Source organism: Lonchura striata, chromosome 3 (assembly GCF_050655825.1).
Source record: "Lonchura striata isolate lonStrDom1 chromosome 3, ASM5065582v1, whole genome shotgun sequence".
NCBI classification, from domain to species: Eukaryota; Metazoa; Chordata; class Aves; order Passeriformes; family Estrildidae; genus Lonchura; species Lonchura striata.
In genome coordinates this window covers 111,864,359-111,877,603 of record NC_140705.1, presented here as the reverse complement: position 1 = coordinate 111,877,603, position 13,245 = coordinate 111,864,359, and positions in this window count along the sequence as shown.

Genomic DNA, 13,245 nt, shown 5'->3' with positions numbered 1-13,245 from the left:
TGTGTGCTAGACACTGCCTTGCAGACTGCTCAACCACATAAAGCTACTTATTTTCTAGAGCCTTCTCTCTACTGACAGCTTATATTCAACATTTAGCTGTATGTATGGAGAAGAAAATGCAGTTTCATCCTCAGAAGGTGTCACATAAAGTAATTCTTTGTTTCAAAAGTTTGTTGCAGATGTATTTCTGCTGTTGTCTGAGAGTTAATACACATCTTAAAGCAACCTTGGTGTTCTCTCTCTTCCTGGCTGTATTTCTGGTGGTCACAGATAACAAAGGCAGAGAGAGTTGTTCTGTGCCATATCACCATGCTTCTATCACTGAGAGCTCTTTTTTGTTTGATTTCTGGATTCTGTGGTTACTGTCTAGTGAAATAAAACACAGCTTCAACACGAATTACCTAGATGTCAGAAAAGCTATTAAGAGTGATTATACAATTTATTCTTTTTATTCCCTGAAAGTATTCAAAACATTAGATTCCTCAAATGCCCAAGCCAAATTAAATGGGGTGATTTTTGGTATATTTTTTGGTATTTTGGATTTTTGGGTTTTTTTTGGGGGGTTATTTGTTTTTTGGGTGGTTTGTTTTTGTTTTGTTTTTAAATTATTTCCTAATTTTCTGTTGTATCATAATATTTGTCATCCTCCTTCTCCTGTACTCTGGAAGAGGCCCACAGCTGCCTACACCTTTTCTCATCTTGACATCATATTCTGCTGCAGTGCCCCCACCTATAAAAGGAGAAGAAAGGTCCCACCATAAGAAGTCACAGGAAAGTCACAGGGGAAAACCAACATGTGTGAGCTAAGATGATGATGGATGATGCTCAGAAATTGAAAAAAAGTAATAGTGGAGGAAGACAAAGGAAGAAACTGGAGGGTGTTTTATGGCAGGAGGTTTTTTAGAGTGCCAAGAAATGCGTGTTGGATGTCCGTGTGGTCTGCCTTTATTAATCTTGTGGGCTGAGCAATTCTGAGGAAAAGTGATTTCCTGATAGATATTTGCCATGGCATCAGTGGGGTAAGGTTACAAACAACTGAGCTCGTTTAACAAGACAAATATGAGAAATCAGGAAATAAAAATTAGTGGATATTGAGCCCTTTTATTCCAAATAAGGAGGAACTCTACAGTGATTAATCTGTTTTATCAAAATTGGGAAAACCAATGGAAAGGCAAGTTAATAAGCTTAAATCTCATACATGTTGTAGTTTTATGTAGTGATTTTATTGTGTATAAACTTTTTTCATGCCCAGTAGGAATAAAAAATGAAGCTACATTTAGCATCCTTTCACTGTAATTCACTGAAATTTATTTTTCAGTACCTCAAATATTCATTTGACATGGAGATCCTTCAGCTCTGCCTACCTGGCTATTTATCAGATGTGGAGAGAAGTATTTTTTTTTCACATAAATGAATCTTTATTCTTTTTCTGTTTGGCTTATTTTTTCTAACTTGGCACTTAGGCATAGCAACAGGCCAAGATTAAACATCAGACTTTGTGACAGTGAAATATCACAAGACTGTGGAAAGAGTGCACAGTCTGATTCCATACATTTGCTTTGTGCACACCCCCTTCTCTCATTGCATTGTCACCATCTGGGGACATGTCTAATGTTGCCCACTCAGAGACAAATCAATCTTCATCCAAATTCTTCTAGAAACAATACAAATACCCACTAAATTAGACATCTACTTTATTTTCTCTGCAGTAAGTCCTATTTATCTCTGTATCCATGAAGAAGCCCAAGGCAATATCCTGGATCAGTGCAAATCAGTTGAAATTTCACAGCTATCCCCAGGAATATTCCAGAGCAGAAGTGTGAGGAACTGAAGAAGTCCAACTGCCTTGAAACATTATTGAAGCTGGCACCTCAACTGCAGGTTGTTGTAGCTTGGAGCAAATCTAAGCTACAGAAAACCATGTCTTTTCTTGGAAAAAAAATAAGAGAAATCAGAACATGTACATGGTGTCTGAGCTCAGGTGTGCACTGTTGATGGGTTGGTGCTGGCCTGTTGTCTCACAAGTATTTAATAAATCATAATCCATGGTATTTCAGTGGTGCAGTTCCTGCCCTTGGGTTGGGTTCTGCAAGGTGTTTTAAGCAAAACCAGGACTCAGTGCTCTCTGCAAAATTAGCTCTGAAAGCTGTGATAACTCCTGAGTTAATTAACATGCCAAACACATGTTACTGTGACTGTACAGTACAGCTACAGAGATCCCACTATGGTCCTTGGGTATATTTATTGCCACTACTGCAATGTGGACACATCCAGTAAATTTATCACAGTTTTAACCCTCTCTTTTAGATGCCAAATTGATTCAGTTTCCCATGTTCCACATTGTAAAGCTCTCTGGAATCTGGAGACCTTTTCTTAACTTCTTTCTGAAACCTTCCAATAGCAGTCTTGACTGTCATCTACTTAGACAAGAGGATTGATGATGGGAAGAGGTTGATGAGGAGAAAAGGTGGAAAATATTGTCGTAATTGCTTTGTACATTATTGCAAAAGATTTTAGAAGGGGGAAAAGATATTTTTAAATTATTTTGATCTAAAATACTATAAAGTATTGTAAGGAAGAGGAGTACCACTGTGACATATTCTGTTTATTTGAAAAGATTAAGTATTTTTGATTGCCTTGATGGTAAGTTTTCAGTCAGCTCTGACTACTGATCCAATGGCTGAAAGCCAAGAGTTATTTACTACCCAAGTTTCACTTAGGCAGACAATCAAGGGCATTATCCCAATTATACAACAATAATTTTGGAAGAAGAATGTACCATTTGAATCCATAAATAATGCACTTCAGCATCTTAGCATTGTGAAGGGGGGCACTGGAGCTTGGTAACTGCAGACTTCTGAGAAATTGCTTTGTAGGGATTTTCAAAGATGCCATCATGGAGGCAGGTGTCTGGCTCCTGGGAGTCAGATAGCAAACGGGTATTATTTAAGTTCTTCTGAATTGCTGCTTTTGTCTGAGGGTGCTGCATGGTCTTCATTGACTTTGGGGGAAATGGGCTCATTGCCAGAGCTCCTGCTTGGACCTTCCCCCACATTTCCAGTGCCAGACACTACCATCTCCTCTGCTGGCAGACTCATACCTGTGCTCCTCGTTCAAAGTAGCTCAGTGCAATGCTGGAGATGCCAGTTATCCCTACAGATAGTCACTCACACCATGTTCTCACAGACAGACCTGAGCTTTTCGTGTTGGACCTTCCTCTTCTGAACTTGATGACTTCCCCCGAGCAGTTCTATAGCAATGCATGGAGTGCCAACAGGGAAAATTTTAGTGTTGTATTCACCCTAGACAAGTAATTTAGTCTGGAGTCTATAGGTGTTTGGTGAGAAGAGTAAAGAATCCAGTAATGATGAGTTAAGAGTTCTAAAATAAAACAAAGTAATATCAAGTTTTAAACAGCTATGTCTTAATGCACAGGAATATCAATACATTGGCATATCCTGATTTTTTTTTTTTTCTGAGCTTTAGAACTTGCTATATATTATATGATTCTATTTAATTCTGAACATTTGGTTGCCTGTCTTCCTTGTGTCCTTTCAGTTTTCCTGAATATAAAAGTGGAGGTAACAATCAAGTGAAAGACTTGGAATATGGACTTCAAGATGTAGATTTTATACTTATTTATATGAGTAAATGCCTCATCTTTACTTTGCTTGTTCTTTTTAAGATACTAAACTCTCTTTCCTCCAGCTGAGATTGCCAGAATGTAAAAAATCCCTTTACCTCTGCTAATACACGCAAAACTGGCATTTGAGCAGTAGCGTTTTTTGACCATGACATTTTTGGAGTAAGCAAAAGCCATCCCTGTGATCACCAGCTCACTTACTTGTCTTGGCTTTTTCAGTTTGTGAGGTCCATGGCAAGGTCTGTAGCAGGACATTTCCCCCACCACACGAGAGCTGCTGGTTAGCTGATGGAACAACTCAGGGCATCTCACATGAGCTCACCTCAGTTTTGGTGACTCAATCGGGACAGTTTGCCTTGCAGTGAGTGATTTCAGCACCAGGGAATTGATGCTTTTAGGTGACAGGGAACATCTTGCTGTGGAAGCACGTTTAGAAAGATAAACTGGAATTTCTGACTGACAGATGCTTCACTTTGCAAACTGTAAAAGCTACACCAAACTTTCACAAAGCAGAAGTCTTCTGCACATTCCCTGGAAACGTGGAGCTTTGTCCCCAAAGTCATGACACCAGCTCTTTGTGCTTACTCTGCTGGGGAGTGAGTGAAAGGACTCTATGTACACTATTGTAATTTTGGTGGTAAATAACATTGACTTCTAATCTAAACTGTTTCTTTGCTATCTTTAATATAGGTACCCTAATCTTGTGCCCTGTTTCTTGTAATCTACTAGTGTTTCTTTTGTACTGTGTAGTAATTAACTCTGTTTAAGACCTTTTGACTCCTAAATCCTATCTATTCAATAAATAATGCATTTTGTAATAGACCTCATCTACCATTCTTGACAACTTGTGGGCTGAAGTGATTTAGGTGCAGGCTGCCTGAATTTAAGCTGCTGCCAAAAAATCTTATCCTAAAGCAGGGCTTGTCTGAAGCTCCCATTAGACCTGTAACAAGGTCAAATAGGAAAAATGGGAGAATGCTGCCTAGGTCGAATCTCTGAGCAAGATTTTACTTCAAAAGGTCAGATTTGTGTCTTACCCACCTTTTCTGACTCCTCTGGGTCAACTGACAAGAGCATCCTGTCATAACCTAGGTCCTAACTGGAATTGTCCTGCTATCTTCAGTGCAGCTGCTTTAGAGATGTCTTTTTTTTACTAAGGGAGTGTAATTTAGAGTGAATTTTGAGGAGACAAATGAAAGCCAACAGATATTAAATGTGGAGTTTATAGACTGGAAGATTGCTCCTAGGTCTATAGTGCCATGTAAAAATATTTTCTGTAAGACATTGGGGAACACCCAAATCCACAGACAGGGGAAGGATAAAAGTCAGAGCTTCATCCTATTTAATTTTTATAGATTCTTCTGTATTATGAATATGACTTATCTGTTATATTCATAGTTGGAGAGTTTGTATCCATAACTTCTTTCAATCATCAGTTCCTTAGCTCTAAAGTAGACTTTTCCCCAGTGTGTTCAAAGTAATATATACAATATTTCCTGAATGCAAGTATAAGATGCACATTCCACTTGGTTCCTCAGACACTATTTTCTAGTGAAGCACTGAAAATTCAAGTACTGAAGAAATCTTTTTACCTGTAGTTTTATAACTGAATAACTGAATAGCAATAACTAAACACAAACACTGACACCTCTACCAGTGATACTATGTAGTATGTATGTATGCTGTGTAGGAAATAAATATTACACCTGTCCTTAGTTTTAGAAACAATGTACATAGTTTGTAAATTTTCATCTGGTTTTGCTTTATATTGATAAATCAAGCCTTGCTTTTGATGATATCCAGACAAAACCAAGAGAAAATATAGTTTGTGTAGATTAAGATGAAGCTTTTTTTTTATAGACATTAAGAAAAAATTTCAAATATAAGACCCCATGCAAGACTTGATTTCCTCAAGATCTCTCAAGCCCATTGAAATTAATGGGGTATATACTCTGACAGCTGCCCTATAAGAGTATAGACAATTAATTCTTGCATGTATTCAAAAGTTTCAAAGAAGGTTTGGGCATTCTTTGGAAAAATGGAGACAAATGCTGTTGATTTACCATTCTACACCTGTTCATTGACCATGTAACAGGCAGCTGTATTTTGTATTCCTAGGCTGACCCATCTCTAACTAAAATATTCATGGAGCATCTCTGAACAGTTTCAGCAATCATCCATTATAGATTCAAGCCGTGCTTTGCAGTCTGTATTCACACTTGTTTTGATGCAGAGCAGCAAAAGCTCTGCAGCTTAAGGGAGTAAACCCAGATGCCACAAACACAGTGGGAGGAGAGGGCTAGGATTCCATCCCATGTGGAAAAATTTAACTCTTTGCTCTGTTCCCATGCTCTTCCATCCATTTCGTGCTGGACCAGGCATGAACCTAAGGAAACAAGGAAGTTTTACAGGGTATGAGAGTGCAAAAAGAGAAAAATGAATAAAAAACAGGAAAAACAACTGATACCAGAGGACAACAAATAATTAACAGAACGCAGAACAGCCTGGCTTCATATTACAATTAGAGGGAGAATACTGACCTCTGCAGACCTTTGGTTTGACACATTCTACCTACTTTCAAGTTATTATCCTCAGGTCTGGAGGTGGTCAGAATGAAACTGTACATTTTTTGGAAAAATTTGCTCTCTAAGAAAGGTCTGCTACTAGCTTCTGGAGGTGAGGATTTGGTTATGCTTCAAATTGAGAGAATTTATATTTCTCTCTAAGCAAAATGCATGACTTCACTGATTGCTTCCTCTTTTGTGAAAATTGACAAAAGGAATGTGTATTTTAAGAGTGCATGAAATAAAGAGTAGAGGAGGTAAATTAAGATTGTTCCCCTGTTTTCCAGCATGGAAGGAGGGAGTACAGCTCCCCTTTACTGCAGGGAGATATTGCTGCTTCTCATTCCTTCACTGTCACTTGTTTAATCCATCCTAGGACTTTTCCTTTAATGAGAAGAATATCAAAAGCCAAGTGCTGTATGCTGTGGAGCAGATTTTTTCCTTGTGCAGCTCTCTGCCTTCGGCCTCCTTTAATGAAATTTGGCATAAATCCATTTTTAATTGCACTTTCAAATAGGTTTATCGTTGGGGGGAATGGGAACTTGGGTTGTGATGGATTATTATGACCAAAATACACTGTTTGTCAGTCTGCAGAGGGGTGTAGAGCAAAATCATGCTCGCTTCATATGGAACTTTTTCTTTACTACTGATACTGCTCTCTACTCCTCCAAAGCCAGGATCCCTCTTCTGTCTTGGTTATTATGGTAAGTTTTGTGTTCTTCATCCCTCCGACAGAAAACGAACAACCTGTGGAAAGAAATTTGGAAAATACATTGTTTGTATCCATTGTCCAGTGACAAAGTTATTTTTTTCCTCATATTAAATTAGCTCACAGCAGGATGTTCTCATCCTAAATAAACTAATCTAATAAACAAAACATAAAACATAACACACTCTGCAAAAGAAGTGGATTTGCTAGCCAGCTGTCTATATACAAGCTTAAGAGATGTGCAAAACCTCTACCCAAATTTGGCTGATTTTGTGATGTGAGATTTGCTGGAAGAGAGAAATAAGTACTAGGACTTGTTGCACATAAACTGTGCAGTTGTATGGGCTTCATTGCTGCAGGGCATCATGGCATAACATGACTCCTCAATGTATTTGTCAGAATTTTATGTCATGAGAACAGCTCCTAATTTTTTCAAAATTTAATATTTAAGTGGTTTTATTTTTTTCTTTAAATTTTTAAAGAATGCAATAAAAAAAGTAACTGGAATATGTTTTGTGCATCCCACGCTGCAGGGCTGATAGTCCTGTTATCACTTGTGAACCCTGAATTCATGAGAAAAGCTTTTTAAAGTCTATTTTGCAAGAGGTTTGTCAGTTAGATATCATTAAAGGGAAAGATGCTTTTTGTGATCCTACAGCAAATTTACCAAGTTTGCTTTTTGTAGCATCAGGTACACTTCCTATCTGTAGCCACAGGTGCTGGCATCAGCTACCTGTTAAATTGCCCAGTGTGTTTATTTTTTGAGTCAGTGAGCCAGAGTGAACAAGTGAAAGGTATGTTCTGCCTGACTTGCAGCTGAATTATTTTGGAGTAATTCTCTATAAATTTTCCTAGTTCCCTGGGTTTGCCTGGTGCTGTGTTTAATGATCTGTTACTTGACCAAATCAAAAAGCTTTTCCTCTGTGTGAGGGTCTGCCAACTGTAGCCAACAAAAAAACCCCAAAAACTGTGTTAAAATGACATCTGTTCCTCCAAATGAAAGCTAATAATTTTTGATTGCTTTACCTTTAGGCACAAGGCATTTTCAATTAATAAATAAACAAGAAGCAAACAAACTCTACCCGAGACATGTGAAACACTAATTTTGCAGACGAGTGATCCTTCTGAAGACCACAGACCATTTATATTGTAGTTATCTGCTATAAGTTATCTTACAGTAAGAGCTAAAAACCTCCACTGAGACTGGGAGCAAAATTCTCTGCTATACCAGAGTGGGAGGCAGCTTCTGCCCCAAAGGATTTATTACTCCAACAGAGAGGGGGAAATGACATAGCAAATGTGCAAGCAGCCTGTAGGAAAATGAAAATTTCTCACGTGTGATCCTCTGCAGAGCTGTGCAGAAGAAGAGATTTGGTCCCTTTGGTTTCCAGAAAGAGTCAGAAGCAGCTAAGGAGAAACATGCCACTGATATTTTGCTGCAGAAAACAGGAGTTTTTAACAGGTGTTAACCCCATGGATATGCTGTGAAAACTGCAGCCTGCTTCTATCACTTTAGTCTCTTACTTGTAGTCACACTAATTTAAAACCCACATTAAGTGTTTTTCTGCTCAGGGACTGTAATTAGCTTGCATGTGCTAACTCTAGAAAGATGACTGTAATTTTTTCAGGTTCACATGTGATTTCAGCTGGGTTCTCTGTCACACAGGTCCTGGGAAAAAGTTACAGTTTAGGAGCAAAGTTTTGATTTTTATCAGACCAGAAAAATCCTTGGTTTAGCTAAGTGGGAGAGACAGAAGCATCAGTGACTACTAGTGACTGAGAAAGGTCCAGCATTTGAATCTCATTTACCAGGTATAAATGTTCAATTGCTTTTACCCTGTGGGCACTTTCATGCCTACAAAAACTTGTAGGTCAAGCAAGAAAAAAATAGATTCTCCTTTTGTTAGGAATGGGTAAAGGGATGGACTCACAGAGCATGTAAAAACATATCTTTGAGTAAAAGGTGACTTATTTCACAAAGGGTCTGATTCAAAGTGTGAAAAACGCCAATTGCTTGGTTTTTACAATTTTTAAAGTTTAATAATAATAAAATGGTTATAAAAATAGTAATACAATTAGAGTAATAAAGTTTAGAGTTAGGACAATTACAGGACAATAAAAAGAATTATGGACATCCAGATGCTCTTGGACACTAAGTCACGAAAAACATATCTTGTGAACAAAGGAATAACCTTAAAACAACACACTTGTTGCATATTCATACATCCTTTATGGTTATGCATACACTCTATTTAAAACAAGAACTCTGTTTGTTGTATGTCAACTGTTTCTTTTAATCCCCCTGGCACCTTCGAGCCTGAGCAAGGCCTGAAGAAATTAGCTTCTTCTGATAAGAAGCCATAAATTCCTCTCCTTTGGAAGATTTAGGTGCTCCTCGAAGCGAGTATCTCATTCCTAAATAAAACTTCCCCACGTACATAGCCTCTATTTTAACATTATATTGGAACCTAAAGCTGTATTTAACACACTACTTAAGAGAATGAATACAGCATAACTTTCTAACATTACACATATAATATTCACGTAACATTTGCGAAAAGCCAATCATAAAATATGCATTTTTCACAAAAGGGTACAAGAGTGTTTTCAACAGGATTTCTAATGCTGTGAGTCACCCTTTGAGCTGTGGAAGGGTTTTGGAAGTTCCTGTGCTCAGTTTGGAGGTGCGAGTGGCTTCTTCCATTGTAGCTGGAGAGATGGATGTACAAACTGGGCAGTTTCCACACCTGCCTCACCTGTCACCATCCTCCAGCTTTCATGGTGTAAATGAGCACCCAGAGCTTGTTTCTGTGCAATCCAGGGAGGTTTTATCACTTCTTGGCCCCAAAGAGGATTGTCAGTCTTCACAGTGCCTCTTACTGCAGCTCAGGAGCTTCCTAACAAAGACCTGACCATACAGAAAAGCTTTTCCTGCCTGTAAATCCCACGCTGGTCAGTCCAGATGTGCCTGAAGCATCACAGAGTTTCAAGAGAATCTCAAAAGAACATTTTTGGGAAATGCAGGGAGTTGAGGCATGCAGTACTCACCTTGGAGCAAGTGCTGGAGTCAAATGTGGACAGTTAAGGAATTTTTTTTCCCAATCCTGGCCTCCAAGCACTGTCTGTGTGCCTTCACTGTCAAACTCCTGTTCATGGTGATGGCATTTTCTTTGGAAATCAGTACGGGACTTGAGCAAAAGCTGAAGAAGAAGAAGGTATTTTTCTGTTCCAGCATGAATGTTAACTTTTGAAGTGGTAATCACCACCAATAGCTCAATGGCAAGAGCAACATGAAAATGTAATAAGGCAATTGGGAAGAGATAAGAAATAATAAAGCTGGAATGGAAAGGCATAAATCTAAAATGTGCATGATGATAATTTACTTTTTTTTAAAATAGATAAATATGTTGAAACAAGTGAAGACATAGAATGCCTAAAGCTTTTATGTTAAATAAGAATTAATGTGACCAGACTGACATTGACAGACTTGTAACAACTGTCTTTTGTTAGATTTTATAAAAGCTTTAAATTTGGGGGGGGGGCTTTATTATTGCTTTCCTTAACAAGAGCAGACAACTACAAGACATTTATCTAGAGTCTGTTTCCATGAGATAACAAGTTTACTTTTTCAGTTTCAAATTTGATGTAGTGTGGAAAAATATTTGTGCTCACCTTGTCATATTTAGTTGATGTGTGTTACCCAGTTATATTTTGCTACACACTGTTCTGGATGGAGCTCAGTCCCTGCTGACCAATTCATGTTTTAAATAAGTTCTAACTCCATATGGCAAACTTCTGCATGCTGTAGATAACTTATTGACTATCAGGAACAAGAAGTCCATTTATGTGTTTTCAAATCCAAATCTACCAAAATGTCCAGGTCCAAACAGTATAATCCATTAGGTTAACCTACAATATAATTCATTATATTGATGACTTAATAGAGGGAGAACATTCACCTTCTGAGCAGGATGATAAAGTTATGATTTTCTATTATTTTCTATGCTCTTTGCATAGTTCCTGTAAACTGTCACCAGGGTTCAGGTTCATTTCTCTTGTCTATCAAACTCACTTCAGCAGAATCTAAAGAAGTCAATTGAACAATTATTCTAACATGAAAAACTGTTTGCCTGTGGGAGACGATCGATCATTTTTTTTACCCTGTGGTGATCTGACTAGAGGATTAGAGCCAGACATTTCTCATCCATTTATATTTAATTAGAAATAGCCATTACCAAGACTGGGACTTTGAATAATTTTGTATTTCCTGCTTGCATTTGTTTTTCCTTATCTCTGCTTTCCTGTAACTCTCACATTAACCAGTAATGATGCACTAATTGATTCTGAAGTTGTAAATAGCAGACATAACTTGTAAGTGCTTTTGATTCAATACTGGAACAGCAAGGCTCCTGGTAGCTGAGAAACACTTCATAATATCTGATTTTTATATGTTTATTCATACTGAATTACACACTATTGTTTAGGTCCTTCAAATGACCTTGCTGGACTTTAACAATTATCTTGGAATAAAATTTGTCTCTTGAATACCAGTTACAGTGTCAGAAGCCCAACCTAAGCAGCTCACTGAGGACTTTTGCACTTTCTGAGAAGTTCATTAAAACACTGATATCAATTCTCATAAATTTTAGAACAGTACATTTTTATTTCAGTAAATGCTAAGCACCACAAAGAGGTAAGTTACTGTTAGCAGTTACTCTAAAGCAGATTGGTTTGGATACTCTTCAAAAATCAATTTGAACCCATTTAAAAATACTGTGATAATGAATTGCATTAATTGTTAATGTTTACTTTCAGTGTCATTACAGAGCCAATCCTAAACCTTTCCCACAGAACAACCAATTGGCAATATGTGCTGAGAAGAGAAAGGCAAAGATCCTGAGTGTAATTATTTGTTTGTAATGGCTTAAAACCCATTACTTACTTAGGAGAGTGATTTTGTTCACACGTTCAAACTCTTGCAGCTCACTGGCTGATTTATGTGAGCTGCTCACTTTGAATCCACAAGATCTGTGTAGTCCATGTAGCAGGGCCAAAATTAATTAAGAAGCATCAGCTATCATGTTCTGACACTGTTCAAATAAGCCAGTTGCATTTTTAAAAAATACATAAAGTATTTATAAAAAGCAACAATTAAAACATACACCCCAAACTACATCCTGTGCAAAGGTTCAAATCAGAAGCAGAGCTTATTTTCATTCATTGCTGGTTTTATAGTGCTTAAGGCTTATTCTGGGTGTAATATTTTTATTCTTTCTCCTGTCCCTGTAACACATCTGGGGTGGTACATAAGGTTCATTATCTTCATGAGATGAGAAATAACTTTAAATCTCTAAAAGACCTTTCTTCTCTTGGTGGTTAATTGTTTGTTCTCTGTTGATTGATTGATTGATTGGGCATTCATTGTCTATTGGCTCCAGCTACATTGGGGATTATTCAGCACACAGACTAAACATAAGCAGTTAAAGATCAGAAAAGTGTGATTTGATGATTAAGTCATAGGATCAAGATCCACGTTCTTCCAGATATTACTGCACCTTCTAGTGCTTTAATTTTTCACTTGAAGAATGAGAGGGTGTCAGGAGGTTTATATCTGGTGTTTCATGAACATGTTGATAACTGTTTACAGAACCAGAGAAAATAGAGCTTTCCATGATAAATCTTTTGGGAGGTCTTGGAAATCACTAGATAAAAAATCAAAAACATTCAAAATATGTTCTAGTTTTGCTATATGTGTCTAGAAATGTGTTCTGCTGTTTTGCTAAAATTTCTAAGGGGGAAAAAAACCCTTTAAAGCAGTTTGTAGCTATCAAAATCTTTTGCAGTGCCTCTGATAAAAATCCCAGTAGTGGTTGACTCCATTTGTACCTTGTTTGAATTTATGCTGATTGACAAAATAAAAAGCCTGGGCAAACAAATGAAATGTGAATGTGAGAGGTTTCTAAAAGCAACTCATTCCATGTAACTGCCAGATAAAACTTACAGTTCTTCTCTACAAATCCAAGGTCAGCTGTTTGGGAGGACAGACACTAGAGGAAAGGCTGACTGATACTTGCAAAAGGAAGTTGGAGAAGTGAACCAGAAAGAATGAAGGGTGAAACGTTTAAGATCCAAGAGAAAAATGAGAAGTGAGTGCTGGAGTGGTACAGAATTTAGCCAGCAAGAGCCTTTAAGGCAAGGATTTCAGTCCCTTCGATCAGATGGCAGGAGACATCTGTGCAAAGTAAGTAAATAAGGAGGGAATCATGCAGCAAATATTGCAGTCTCTTTGTCATCAGGGAAACACATGGCAAATTCACCTGCTGGTGAGT